General features: G+C 48.6%; 1 long non-coding RNA gene across 1 annotated transcript in view; it reads right to left on the bottom strand.

The window, feature by feature from the left end:
* LOC139357760 (uncharacterized) overlaps positions 1 to 13,516 on the bottom strand; it is a 110,211-nt gene extending 96,695 nt beyond the window's left edge. Inside the window, exon 1 of the long non-coding RNA XR_011611419.1 lies at positions 9,473 to 13,516. This is a non-coding gene — a long non-coding RNA (uncharacterized lncRNA). The remainder of the gene's footprint in view (positions 1 to 9,472) is intronic.
* Positions 13,517 to 14,178: the final 662 nt, after the last annotated feature.

Genomic DNA, 14,178 nt, shown 5'->3' with positions numbered 1-14,178 from the left:
TGCCACTGCACTCCAGCCCTCCAGCCTGGGCAACAAAGCAAGACTCCATCTCAAAAAAAAAAAAGAGAAGAATCCCTGAAATGTCAAAATTCTCCCTAGTATAGTCCCAAGGCAAAATAGTTCAAGGGACAGATGAGCTTCAGGGAGCAAAAGGAACCAGAACTGGATTTGAATTTGGGGCCAGAAAACTGGTGGGAAACTTTCTGGAAACACAGCTGAGGGTCAGAGCCCAAGAGGGGCCAAGAAAGAAGCCAAGAGTATCTCAAGAAGGCTGGTGGGGGGCGGCGGCAGGAAGGAAGGGGGAATCATAACAGCCTCGCACTTTGTAGAGCACAGCAGAGTTTTAAAGGTGCCTGTGCATTGGTTATTTCCTTGAACTCTCAGGTGAATCCCATGTTGTATTACTTTGACCCTCATGGAATTGCCATATTGGCTCAGAGAGTTAAGTGACTTGCACAAGGTCACACACAGTAAGTATTAAGAGCATGGCAGAGAGATGAGGTCTGGTAGTTTGTAAAGTGAAGAAGTCTGAATTTTTTCCCCCACAACTTCTCAAAGACTTTTCTTTTTACTGTCATATGTTGCTGAGTACAGACGCCAGCCTAGAGAAAGAAGTTGTAAATGGCATTTGGAGGTCTGGTGGAGCTGGGGTTTCAGTGGGATGGCAAAAAGGTAACCACCTTTTTCACCCCTAACTCCCTGTTTATCACTGAACAAAACCCAGTTGATTAGCAAGTTTAGGAACAAGTTTGTCTCCTTGTGGGAGGCCTCTCTGAGCCAATATGGCAATTTCGTGAGGGTCAACATAATATGTACAAAACAGGATTCTTGTGAAAATTCAAGGAAATAACCAATGCACAGCATTTTTAACATTCTGGTGTGCTCTATGAGGTGAGAGGCTGTTATTATGATTCCCTCTCTCTTCCTGTCACCCCACCCACCATCCAGGCTCCTTGGTCCCACATGTCCTCCGGCCTTGGCCGCTGCTACCATCCCCCCTGCACTTCACTCCTGGGAGGACACCGGGCTTCTGTATGTTTCTATTGTGCCTGACGCCAGGCCAGCCCTGAATGAGTGTGACAGGCATGAGGTGTGTCTACTCGGGGAGACAAGGCAGCAGAACCTCAGGGGGATTAACGCCCCGCAGAGAGACCTGTGACCAGTGACAGACAGGAGACAGCAAGCAGCCTTCAGACATTCCTTTTCTCTCCTCTCCCACTCCGAGGTATGGGAGATGGGTCCATGTGGCCTGTCTGGAAGGCTGCAGGGTATATTTTCTCCCATCCCTCCCGTCCAAGTACTAACCAGACCTGATCCTGCTTAGCTTCTGAGATCAGACGAGATCAGGCATGTTCAGGGTGGTATTGCTGTGGACAGGGTGTATTTTCTTGTAAAGCTGTTCCCAGCTTGGTAATACCCCTTCCTTCCCTCTTGCGGCCTTGGTATTGCCCCTCCCAGTTAAGCCTTAACACAGAAACTTTGCCTCAGGGACTTTTTTTTTTTCTAGAGAGTCTAGGTTAAGACAATCACTTTGACCCAAATTCTCATTTCCTACCCACTCTGTGGAAAGATCTGTCATCTTCATGAACACGAAGTCTTTGGACTCAAAGCACAGGACCCCGTCCCTTGGTGAGGCCTGCAGCCACGGTGAGGACGGATGGATGACATTTGCAAGAATGCCATTCTGTGCAAAGCTACCAGACGCTTTGGCTGAAGATGGAGGCAGGAGAAGAAAAATTTCTCAGGTGAAGTTCACTGGGTAAAATGGTTTTCTCAGGCCCAGGGGTGCCACTCATGGTGATATGGACTTCTTTAATACAAAAGGGTCAACTTTGTAAGAAAATAGCAACTTCAAATCAAAATCTCTAAAAGTAGGGAGCCATTTATATCCAGAAATTATTCACATCTATAAAAAGATTGGCCGGGCACAGTGGCTCATGCCTGTAATCCCAGCACTTTGGGAGGCCAAGGCGGGCGGATCACAATGTCAGGAGATCGAGACCTGGCTAACACAGTGAAACCCCATTTCTACTAAAAATGCAAAAAATTAGCCAGGTATGGTGGCGCATGCCTGTAGTCCCAGCTACTAGGGAGGCTGAGGCAGAAGAATGGCGTGAACCCGGGAGACGGAGCTTGCAGTGAGCTAAGATCATGCCACTGCACTCCGGCTTGGGTCACAGAGCAAGACTCCATCTCAAAAAAAAAAAAAAAAAAAAAAAAAAAAAAAAAAAAAAATTAATGCTACCCCTACTTAATAACAGATAAAAAAGAAAAATAACTTCTACATGGTACATGACAGTCCATTGTGTAAATCATTTTAAAAGAAGAAGAGGCCAGGTGCCTCTCTTCTACCCACCACATCTCACAGCAGGACAGGAAGGAAAAGGAATTTGTCTGCTGGCTCTTTGCTGTCTCCTGGGCAAAGTCTCCTAGCATTCCCAAAGTGCTAGGATTACAGGCGTGAGCATCGCTTGAGCCCAGGAGTTTAAGACCAGCCAGGACAACATGATGAAACCCCATCTCCACAAAAAATACAAAAATTAGCCAGGAGTGGTGTGTGTCCCTGTAGTCCCTCCACTTGAAGACCTCCACTTGAGCCTGGAAGGTTAAGGCTGCAGTGATCCATGATCACACCACTGCACTCCAGCCTGGGTGATGGAGTGAGAGTGAGACTCTGTATCCAAAACAGACAGACAGACAGACAGACAGACAGACAGACAGACAGAAAAACCCACAAGAAGAAGAAGAAGAAAAATGTCCATGTGGAGTCCAGGCATTTTAAAATTCCATAAAGGGGAGGGCTCTGGAAATGTCAGGTGTAGTTACCACTAAATGGGTTTGGGTTAAAAGGCAATCCTTTGGGATCAGCCACCATTTCCACTCTCTGTCCTCCTCCAGGAATCTGTCACACCTGACATTTGGTAACTTTATCAGCTGGGGCCATGGAGAAGTTGTGTTTGGGACTAGGGTGCATCTGTAACCTGAGCATTCCCAGGGAGTGGCCCTGGCTTGTCCCCAGGCTGAGAGCTGCTATCAGGAAAGCAGGGCCAGCTGGTGCCAGCTGGAGGAGAGGGAGCCCAGGACCTCTCCCCTACATGTGTGAAGAGCCGCAGATCCCGTGGACGCCAGCTCCCAGAAAAGCAGGTGCTGGTCAGGAGGTGCCCCCGCGGGCAGCCTCTTCCCTGCGCTCCTCCTTTTCTCCCCACCCAGCCAGGGCCCATCCTCATAAGCTCGCTCCCTGTTCTCTCCCTGGAATCCAGCTTCTCTTCCTCTCTATGGTGGTGGCTGCTTCAGCCAGGCCTTTGCCAACTCTCACCCACAATCCAAGTTCCATACTGATGTGGCCACCAGCTTAGCTTCTCTCTAGTCCAGTGTTTGATAAGGTCTGCCAACTGTCAGAATCATGAGGTGAGCGGGCAAGTACACAGGCTTAAAATGCAAATTCTCAGGCCCTGCCCTGGCCTAGCGAATGAGAATTTCCAGGCAGGGCACAGGAACCTTTACCTTCAACCAGCTGTCTAGGAGATTCTGCTGCAGGCTAATCATTCTTTCCTTGGCTGCCATCTACTTTTATGTAAACATAGATGGGCTCATATCACCCCCTTGCTTTAGGTAGCTGGGGTGGGGATGGGATGGGCTGCTTGTGTCCAGATGTGCCAGATGAACTGGTGGGGTTGAGCCACCCCGTCTCTTTACTAAGAGCCGGAGATGCTGCCTGACCTGAGAAATAATTCGTCTTAAGAGACAGGGCAGGCTGGACCTCGTGACGAGGATCAGCCCCAGGAAGGGCCAGTGCTTGGCACTAACTCGGCCCTTGGTTAGAGCCAAATAGATACCTGGCCCTAATTTACTACTCCTAAGGACAGAGGGAGTCATAAGTAAAATCTGGACGTACGATTGCACTAAACATTGCTTAATGCACTCACGTACGCACATGCAATCACGTGCAGCAGCACTTTTTAGAGGCCCCTTTAGGAAAGCATTTCTCCCACTTCCACACAGGGTGACTCTGGCCCCCCGAGGACTCTGTGTGTTGGGATGCCTGGCTGGAGAAGGTAAAGACCAGCGCTAAAGGGCAGCAATGCCTGCCAACCAGGACCTCACCACTTTAAAATGAAGGCTTTCTCCCCTCCCATAGCTAACCCCTACCTGTCATTTTAGCTTCATCAACCCCCTCCCCAAGCAGGCACCCTGATTTCCAGTCATTCCAAACCAAATGATTCCCCTGTATCCCCTGCATGGGATTAGGCTACAAACTTCAGTGGCAGGACAATTCGTGGTTAAGGAACTTAAACCCTTATGGAGAAAAACAGACAGTTGGGAGTTGAGACAAGAGATAAGCTAGAAAAACTTCTGTAAACACTCATATAACCAGGACACCACACAGAATAAAGACAATGTTTGTGATATTTGCTCATTTTATTAATTTCCATTAGAATTTGTAGACAGTGGAATCTTCCTTCCCTGTATTTTAAAGGAAATGCTTGTCAATGAATTTTGCTTTGCCCCTGTATTATAAACACAAAGGTACTGTCCTTGATTTTTAAACTCAGAATGGTTAGCTGTTGCCGTGTTCACAGGTCCCACAGCTGCAGTGTCACCTGGGGAAATGGTAACTTGGATGTTTGCACAGAAAACATGGAGTTGTCCTCTTGCCAGAGGCACAGAGTCCTTTTTGCTTCTGGTCTTTGGGCCAAAGCTTGCACCATCTCTGCCTCCCCCATCTCTGATCCCACCACAGTTAGTTCCAAGGCCAGAGGCAGCTCCCTGTAACTTCCGCAGAAGCATCTAATGGACAAGACTTCAGCCTGTACTCATCTCTGTGGAAGGAGGCGGATGCCACGACTGCTCACCCTTTTCACTCACCTTATTCTCATCTTCCTATAATCTGGTCCCCACAGAGTAGTCAGAGTAATAATTGGAAAGTATAAATCAGTCTTATCATGTCCCTACTTAAGCTCTTCCAGGCCGGGCGCGGTGGCTCAAGCCTGTAATCCCAGCACTTTGGGAGGCCGAGGTGGGTGGATCACGAGGTCAGGAGATCGAGACTATCCTGGCTAACACGGTGAAACCCCATCTCTACTAAAAATACAAAAAACTAGCCGGGCGTGGTGGCGGGCGCCTGTAGTCTCAGCTACTTGGGAGGCTGAGGCGGGAGAATGGCGTGAACCCGGGAGGCGGAGCTTGCAGTGAGCCGAGATCACGCCACTGCACTCCAGCCTGGGAGACACAGCGAGACTCCGTCTCAAAAAAAAAAAAAAAAAAAAGATCTTCCAATGACTTCCCATTCTCCTTGGAAGAGAATCCAAGCATTTGGCCATGCCTAAATGGCCCACATGGCCTGACCTCTGTGACTTCTTCATCTTCCTCTCCTACTTTTCTTCCTCTTCTCTAGCTCAGTGATATTGGCACCCTCTTGCTCCTCTTCCAGCACATCAGGGTCCTTCCTGCCCCAGGGCCTTTGTACTTGCTCCGTCTGGAGTGTCCTCCCCACCTGGTGCTTCCCATCGCTGGCTCCTTCCCAGGTCAGATGTCCTGACCTCAGAGAGGCCTTCCCTAACCACCTCTTTAAACAGCCCCTTTTCTTCTCTCACACTTAATCTCTTTACCTTGCTTTATTTTCTCAGCACAAATCGCCATCTGCAACTCTTGCAATTGTTTATCTATGTGTTTACAGACTGTCTTCTCTGACTAGAATGTCAACTCCCAGAGGCCAGGAACCTGCTCTCCTTGTTCATGGGTGTGTCCCCAGGACCCAGCCCAGTGCCTGGCACACAATTAGCACTCAACAAGGGCATACTGTAAACAAATGTATCCAGACCTTGAGGTGAGGTGGCTTAGGAAGGCTGGGCCTTGGAAGTGGCACATGCACCTGGAGGCACTTGGATTGATGAGATTACCAGACCTTGTGGCTTGGACAGGTGAGCAACACTTCCTGGTGAAGGTGCAAGCATAGCCACCAATAGTGGGGGCTCTCCTCTGTCACCTTTCCAATCTCTTGTCTCCTTCTAATCCATATCTGATTCCCATTCTCCACCTTTCTCAGAATATTTTCTCATTCAAACCTATTTTCTTCACCTTTTTGGTTTTATGATGTCATGATGTCATTCATATAATTTAGAATATGCCATTACTTTACTTGCAGTTGGGAAAGCTATTAGATCCTAAACTGCCTTCTAATACAGAGAGAGAGTCACTTTCAATATTGCCAAAAGTTAGAGGCACTTTCTTTTTGGCTATTTATGAGCCTTGTACAATGACTAGTTAGATGAGTTTACCGTAAAATATCTTTAAAAGGATAAAATATACTTATATGATTCCTTTATGAAACAGCTCACAAATCATGTAAAAATGAACTGTTTCAGGGAAAATAAGCTGGCACTTAGATCCTTAACCAATTTTCTTTTGTGTTTGCATACACGTCTGTCTGCGATATTATAAACTTCACTCAATTGCCCTCCCGCAACATCAGATTCTTAATTAAATGAACACCACTGCTACAATTCTCTGATAAATAAAATAGCATTTCCACATGAATTAAAAATGCCAACTTGTTAATAGCGTCCCCGAGGTTTTGTTACAAAATCATCACTCTTTTTTGTCATTGTTCAGGCATAAAAAGACCATGTTACAATCTGGAAATAAGAATGTTCTTCAGGCAATTGATTCTCAAGTACAGACTTAATATTCCATAAGACAGCTCTCCCCCTCATTCCTATTATAATACATGACAACAGTTAATTGCTTAGAAACGTTTCTCTTATTGTTTCATTTTATTGAAACTCACCAAATTCAGATGAGCTGGAAGAGGAAGCTGGCCTGAACTGATTTGAGAAGTTACATTAAAAATTACTGGGTAGCAAACTTCTTAGAGGTGGACAGCCTGTTGTACCTGTCTTTGCTTTCCTAGCATTTAGCTAGGTAATTCGGGCAAGGCACTTGGAGGCCTTCATTTTCCTTCTCTATAAAATGGTCACAATCCTAGGCCTGTTGTGAAGACTAAATGCTTGGAACTGAGGAACTAGCATGTAATAAACATCTCACAAATGTTACCGGCTTAAAACGACTCAGTAATTATTATCTGCCACCCAGGCTGGAGGGCAGTGGCTGATCTCGGCTCACTAATCTCTGCCTCCCAGGTTCAAGCAATTCTCCTGCCTCAGCCTCCCAAGTAGCTGGGATTACAGGCACATGCTACCACACCCAGCTAATTTTTGTATTTTTAGTAGAGACGGGGTTTCACCATGTTGGCCAGGCTGTCTCGAACTCCTGACCTCAGGTGATCCACCCACCTTGGCCTCCCAAGGTGCTGGGATTACAGGCGTGAGCCACCGTGCCTGGCTTTCAACAACTTAAAATGCTCCCCAAGACCTTCCAAGAAGAGATCCTTTTCCAAGAAGAGATCATCCTTCAAAGAATGGATGATTCATTTATAATTCACAGCCCCACTTGCATACCAACAATTATTCTGGTTAAGCCCTTTAAAGAGCTGATTTCTTAATTAAACCTAACATTCCCTTTGCACTTGTTTGTCCTTCGAATTTTCTTAGTAAATAGTTTCTTTTAAGCAGTGCAGACGAACGCTCCAATCTAGCCTAACCAAGTACATTTACTCATATATTAAATGAGTGGCATCTACAAGAATGATGCTATGCTGTTTTTTGTTGTTGTTGCTATTTTTGTTTGTTTGTTTGTTTTGAGATGGAGTCTCGCTCTGTCTCCAGGCTGGAGTGCAGTGGCACCATCTCAGCTCACTACAAACTCCACCTCTTGGGTTCAAGCGATTCTTCTGCCTCAGCCTCCCCAGTAGCTGGGACTACAGGCGCAGCTAATTTTTGTATTTATGCTGTTTTAAAGCAATAGAACAATACCAAGAATGGTCACCACAAATAATGCACACTTGTTTTTGAGGAGGAACCTTGGTATATTCAGTTCGATGTCAGCCGCCTTCCTCTCCTAATCACCCCCCTTTGCCTTATACTCCCTTGTTTAAATTAACGCATTCTTGGAATAGAGTCTTTTAATTCATTACAGGGACCTGCAGTTTGCACTTTGTTTTTCATAATTTATCCAGAAAGTCCTCATGGTTTTGTTTTTAAGCTTAGCTAGGCATTTCATTATTTTGGTGACTTGTTTCTTGGCACCACATAGGTGACAGCAAGATGATAATTAAACAGGGCTTTGAGGGATTGAGTGGGCCAAGACATACCCAGGCTGCCTGGAACATGTGTGGGGCCTGGAACAAGAGACCCAACAGAAGCCCACATTCCTTATGCTGGGAGGCATCTCCTCACCCCTGCCACTCCAGCCAGGTGACCTCTGCCCACCAGGGGCCTCCAGCACTGCCACCGTCTGCTGGCATTACCTTTTACATCCTGCAGAGGAACACGAGGCTGGGGAGTCCAGTTCAAATGCAGAATTTGTGGCCTCTCTGGAACTCCACACTAAATGTAGTGGCACAAGGTGATAGTCCCTGGTGCCCAGCCTATAGCCCAGCCCCCTTCTCTTCCCACCAGGCTCCGGTGCCATGAAAGCTCTTCCATACAGGCATGTGGACACCCCAGCTCCATAGCAGAGCTCTGTCAGAACCCTGCAAATAGCTGCGCCTTGACCATTCCAGTGAAACAGGAGTGGGCACAATGCTGTGGTTTGAATGTCCAAAACTCATGCTGAAACTGACTCCCCAGTGCAACAGTATTAAGAGGTGGGGCCTTTAGGGAGTGATTAGCACCTTATAAAAGGGATTGAGGGAGTGAGTTTGGACACTTTCTGCCCTTCTGTCTTTTCTGTCATTCGAGAACATACATTCATCCCTTTTGGAAGATCCAGCACTGAGGCACCATTTTGGTTTTTTGTTTGTCTTTCGAGACAGTCTTGCTCTGTTGCCCAGGCTGGAGTGCAGTGGTGCAATCTTGGCTCACTGAAAACTCTGTCTCCCGGGTTCAAGCAATTCTCCTGCCTCAGCCTCCCAAGTAGCTGGAATTACAGGCATGCATCACCATGCTCGGCTTATTTTTTGTATTTTTAGTAGCGATGAGGTTTTGCCATGTTGGCCAGCCTGGTCTCAGGCTCCTGACTTCAGGTGATCTGCCCGCCTCAGCCTCCCAAAGTGCTGGGATTATAGGTATCAGCCACCATGCCCAGCCCCAAGGCACCATTTTGGAAGCAGAGAGCAGCCCTCGCCAGACACCAAACCAGCTGGTGCCTTGATCTTGGATTTCCCAGCCTCCAGAACTGTGAGAAATAAATGTCTATTGTTTATACATTTTCCAGTCTCAGGTATTCTGTTATAGCAGCAGGCTAAGACCATTCCATGGAAATACAGGTGTGCACACCGACAACACAGTCCACTCAGGGCGGACAAACCCAGCAAGCGACTCATGAAGCCCTAGCTATGCAGAGAATGTTCTAGAAGGATGGCCTATGGGCTTGGCCCTTGAAATTGCTGTCCCAAGGCTGGGATTCCTCTTACCTGGGTCTGAAGGCAATGCCTACTAGGTCTGTTCATTCTTCTCATTGAAAAAGCAGCTCCTGCCCCCAATCTGTGTGGTGAAGAAGGGAGTGCAGTCAAATGTAAGAGGGTGGGTTATTTAAAACACTATGGTATATTCTCTACATTAGAAAAACCTCAGATGGGCTGGGTGCAGTGGCTCACGCTTATAATCCCAGCACTTTGGGAGGCCGAGTTGGGTGGATCACTTGAGGTCAGGAATTCAAGACCAGCCTGGCCAATAGGGTAAAACCTGGTCTCTACTAAAAATACCAAAATTAGCCAGGCATGGTGGCATGCGCCTGTAGTCCCAGCTACTCAGGAGGCTCAGGCAGAATTGCTTGAACCAGGGAAGCAGAGGTTGCATTGAGCCGATATCACACCGTTAGACTTCAGCCTGGGCATCGCAGCAAGACTCCGTCGCCAAAAAAAAAAAAAAACCCCGAAGAAGAAGAAAAACCTCAGATGACATCAGTGAACAGAGAAAGCTGAGATTCTAGTGTTGCTCGTGAGCTTACCTCGAGGAGGCCGGACCGAAACCAGGTCTCAAATGCAGTAGGGATATGCATCTGCTGTTTTTTAAAAATATTTTTTAAAGTATATTTTTAAAATACAGACAGGGTCTCACTTTGTTCCTCAGGCTGGTATCAAACTCCTGACCTCAAGCAATCCTCCTGCCTCCTCCTCCCAAACTGCTGCCATTACAGGGATGAGCCACTGTGCCCAGCCCATTGTAGTTTTTATTAGAATTTATGATAAACTTTTCATTTCATGGCATTGTCAATTATATCAGGTATTTTCTTGGTCATTTTTTCTTTAAGTTTTTGTCTGGAAACCTGCTCTGGGGAGACCTCAGTTTTCTGCCTCCCTGCTTTGTGTGTGGCCCTCCAACTAAAGACAAGCCCCTTAAAGATCACCACTCCCATGACTTGCCTCTACCACAGGTACTTGAACGGCTTCTAAAACTTTTAGATCATCTCTGCCATATTCAAGGGCCATGGAAGTTTCAGCAGTTTCCAAAGCAAAATGTTTTGTCTGAAACAAGTTGCTTTGGACTTTACACGATACAGGCACTTTCCTCTGGGCCCCATAATTGTCCCCTCAGTCATTTGCTTGGTGTTATGACATGTAACAAATCAGAGTGCGAAGGCCTTAGTTTTCTCTTTGTCAGCATTCTGGGATGCCCTGGGGGTAACAGGAAATGCACCCACAGGTCCATGCAGCTGTCTTGTAGGTACTTTTCTTACCTGTGGGCCAGATCCTGTCCTATGTAATGTTGATGTTTGTAACTGTAGAGTTTATTTTTTGGTTTAGGGCACGAAATAATTGGCTTAAGACCACCAGAATTGAAGCAGAGAAGGTGGGGACACATTTCTTGGCCCTTTGATGAACGAACTGAAGATCACTGTTCTGGCTTTCCAACTGCAGAAGCTGCGATGTGGCGGGAAGAGTTGGGACTGTGCAGCCGGGCTAGCTCTCCCATGTCCCTCGTCCACCCTTCATTGCCCACTCACTTGCCGAGAGCTGCTGAGGTTGAAGCACCCAGGATATCCAGGTGGGCCACATTCGGCGGGGCATTGTGACTTGGCACCAAGTCTTTCAGCCTCCCTCCATCTCACTTTCTTTACCTGCAAATAACAACACCGCAGACCCCTCACAAGCAGAACTGGTTCAGCTGGTGCTTGGTAGGTAGTCAAAATCAACCTTCAAGAGTCGGTGTCCTGGAGCTCAGCAGCTGTCCCGGGCCTGGAAGATGGGGCGTGCTCCTGCTCCGTCTCCTTGCGTGGTTCTGGAGTGGGGGATCTGCACAGCCTGTGGGGTCCCCAGAGAGCCTGGGGCTGCTGCAGAGCAAGTTCTCTGTTGTTGGCAAATAAAGCCACAGCAGAGATGACTCCAGTAAGTTGAGCACCCTCTGAACAAAGAAGGAAATGTATTCTCTTTCCCGAGGCCTATTAAATATCGGAAAAAACACTGCCAGATTTAACTTCAAAATATAATTTTTCCAGTATGGCTGGAGTGCACTCCCCGGCCATCCAGAGGCTTCTAATTGCACTGGGGGCTCAGTTACGACCCTCACCAAGTTGTCTCGTCTCGTCTCGCCTGGAACCCACTGGCCCTCACAGAGTTGAGAGAATATTCATTTTCTTGAACTCTTAAGGACAGTTTCTCGCTTGCCATGATTCCACGGAACTGGGCAGCCCGCATCTCAGAGATAGGAAGTCAGAGAAATTCTATACATAGGCTGCATTTGCTGAGAAGACAAAGAGACTATTTTCCATTTCTCACTTCTCTCTCAAAGTGCAAAAACAACGGGCCAGTCTGGCCTAGTCACTGCTTTCTGTCTCTGAAGTGTTCCAGGCGCCAGCACCAGCCTTCCTCTTCATTAATGTTCCATGATGACTCCTTCCAGGTGCTGGGGATCCAGCCCACGGGGTTATTAGAGGGCAGACACCAACAGGGAAGGTGTTGTTGACTCACCCTCACAAATATCATTCCTTACATTGTCAGGGCAATTACAAAACACTTTAAAAAATGCAATAATAAAATATCCAACTGAAGACTTTCAGTATAATTAATCCGCCAACTTTATATTTTGAGAAGGTCGAGAGCCGTGAGGGAGAATAAACCCTAGAGAAATGCATTGTTTTTAAGTTCTTTCAATAAAGACATGTAGGCATTTTCTAATGTTTTTCCCAAAAAGAACATCTACCCCTCTAATTCCACAAGAGCTATAAAGAATTAAAGAAATTGTGATTAACAGCCCTGCATCTGGAGCTCATGAAGCTCAGAGGATTGGGAATGAAGTGGCAAGTTTAGGTTCGAATCAGAACTTCTGGATTTAAGAAAACAAACCAGGCCAGGCACAGTGGCTCACAGCTGTAATCCCAGCACTTTGGGAGGCCGAGGCGGGAGGATCACCTGAGGTCAGGAGCTGGAGACCAGCCTGCCCAACATGAGAAACCCTGTCTCTACTAAGAATAAAAAAATTAGCCAGGCATGGTGGTGCACGCCTGTTAATCCCCACTACTTGGGAGTTTGAGGAAGGAGAATCGTTTGAACCTGGGAAGCAGAGGTTGCAGTGAGCCGAGATGGAGCCACTGCACTCCAGCCTGGGCCACAGAGCAAGACTCTGTCTCAAGCAAACAAACAAACAACAACAAAATGCAAATTCTGGCCGGGCATGGCGGCTCATATCTGTAATGCCAGCACCTTGGGAGGCCAAGGTAGCGTATCACTTGAGGTCAGGAGTTCAAGACCAGCCTGGCCAACATGGTGAAACCCCGTCTCTACTAAAAATACAAAAATTAGCCAGGTGTGGTGTTGTGCACCTGTAGTCCCAGCTACTCGGAAGGCTGAGGCAGGAGAATCGCCTGAACCTGGGTGACAGAGGTTGCGGTGAGCACAGATTGTGCCACTGCACCCCAACCTGAGTGACAGAGTGACTCCATTAAAAAAACACACACACACACACGCAGATTGCAGATTCCTGGGCCCCATCCTCGCCTTTCTGAATTGGAGCCTTTCACCCTTTAAGAATGAGAGGGTGAAATCTGCATGTCATACAGATAGCCCAGGGTCTATTAATCTGATGTTGCTCCCCAGCTCCCTCCAACACCATCAGAGGGTGCACGGATTAGGCCACTGCCGAGTGCAGAGAAAGATCCTAGGTGCCGCGTGGCTGTGCCAAAGCAGCAGAAACAGGTGGTGTGCCTTAAGATGCATGCTCCAAAGCTGTCCGCAAGGCCTCTGGTACAAGCTTCCAGGTCTGCGTCTCGGTTTCCCCGACAGTGTCCATGCGACACTGTCACCAGTTTCTCCTCTCACAGGCAGAAAATTAAATTCGGATTGAGCAAATGATTCCCTGCCCGGGTGTGGAAGAAGGGTCAAGTCCTAAGTATGGAGAGAGCGCTGGCTCCTGCCAGGATCCGTGAAGCTCGGGAGGAGAGGCCAAGCCACCAGGCACCCGGAGGGATAGGAGGCGGCGGGAGGGCGGAGCCCAGTGCCTGCAGGCCGGGCGCTCCACGCCTCCCCTCCCCCTGCACAACCTATTCCCCTCCGGTTGCCCCGCCCGGGGAAGCCCCCTCCCACACCCGCCCGTCAGCATCTGCACGAGAGCCGCGAGCCCTGGCCGCAGAGCTCGGGGTGGGCCGCTCACCCCATACGGCGGCCGCAGCCCGGCCCTGACCACGGGCCGCCTGAGCCCTCCGTTCGCTCGGCGCGAGCGCCGCCACCCGCCCTTACCCCCATCCAGTCCGAGGCCAGCCCCGTAGGCTCCGAGCCTGCTCCGTGAGAAGCCTTTTCCCCAGGAGGAGAGTTACTGGAAAGCAAGAGGAAGCCGAGGAGAGGCGGCGGCTGCAGCGCGCGGGGCCGGGCGGGGGCGCGGGGGCGCGGGGGCGTCCGGCCACGGACTGGGCAGCGCGGTGTCCCCTCAGCCCGGGACACGGCGCGGCGCCAGCGCCACCCAGCGGACACAGCGGGAATTGCGCTCCCTCCCTACCCGGGGCTCCGGACACAGACCAAGAACGATGACTGCAGCTGAATAAACGCTCGGGACGAGGCCGCTATCGTCCTTCTGCCGGGAGTAAGTCAAATCTCAGCAAAAGAAGAAACAGCCTTGGCCGTAATTCCAAGAGTGCTGATGAAGACGGTGACATCTGACATTTCAATGGCACTTACCATTTCCCCCG

Source organism: Macaca nemestrina, chromosome 1, assembly GCF_043159975.1.
Source record: "Macaca nemestrina isolate mMacNem1 chromosome 1, mMacNem.hap1, whole genome shotgun sequence".
Taxonomy (NCBI): Eukaryota; Metazoa; Chordata; class Mammalia; order Primates; family Cercopithecidae; genus Macaca; species Macaca nemestrina.
This window is presented reverse-complemented; position numbering and strand designations above follow the sequence as displayed.